Source organism: Bison bison, unplaced genomic scaffold, assembly GCF_000754665.1.
Source record: "Bison bison bison isolate TAMUID 2011002044 unplaced genomic scaffold, Bison_UMD1.0 scf7180017864486, whole genome shotgun sequence".
Classification (NCBI taxonomy): Eukaryota; Metazoa; Chordata; class Mammalia; order Artiodactyla; family Bovidae; genus Bison; species Bison bison.
Genome location: NW_011495046.1, coordinates 3,726,655 through 3,727,248, shown reverse-complemented (window position 1 = coordinate 3,727,248; position 594 = coordinate 3,726,655).

Below are 594 nucleotides of genomic sequence, written 5' to 3'. Positions count from 1 at the left end.
ATCTGCTTTAGAGTGAAATGCTAGGGGGCTGCTGGATCCCCCTTGGGGTTTGCTTGGCTGCCTCGGCCCCTGGCTTCCCAGGCCTTTGGCCTCACTGGCCATACTTTTGAGGAATGTGTCTCGGCCACATTCTCCCTTTCCCTTTATTAGAAAAATACAGGTCAAATAAACCGGATTATGAAAAGTGAAAACCAAAACCTACAAAAACAGAACCCTTGTTTGTTTCACGGGCTTGGATCCAAATGGCACCGAGGCAAGCTCCTGAAAGCAGAGGAGGGAACCGCCCCTCCCCATTCCCCTCCCACCCTTGCCCCCAGATCCTCCTATTAACTTTTCACTTCTTCTCATTGGTCTTATTTCAGCTAGCTGGTCAGGAGTGAGTTGTGATTAATTATATTTTCCTTCTGACTTTGCAGATTCAGGGGCGATCGCTCATTGGCCTCTTTCCTGTGAGAACTGTTTACATTTGGCAGTGTGCTTTTAAGTCACTGAAAGCGGTGCTGAATTTGGCTAAAAATACTTGATAAACTATACCGTCTGTTTTAGGGCTTTAAATAATTATCCAACCTTTTTTTTTTTTTTTTTTCTTTTTGC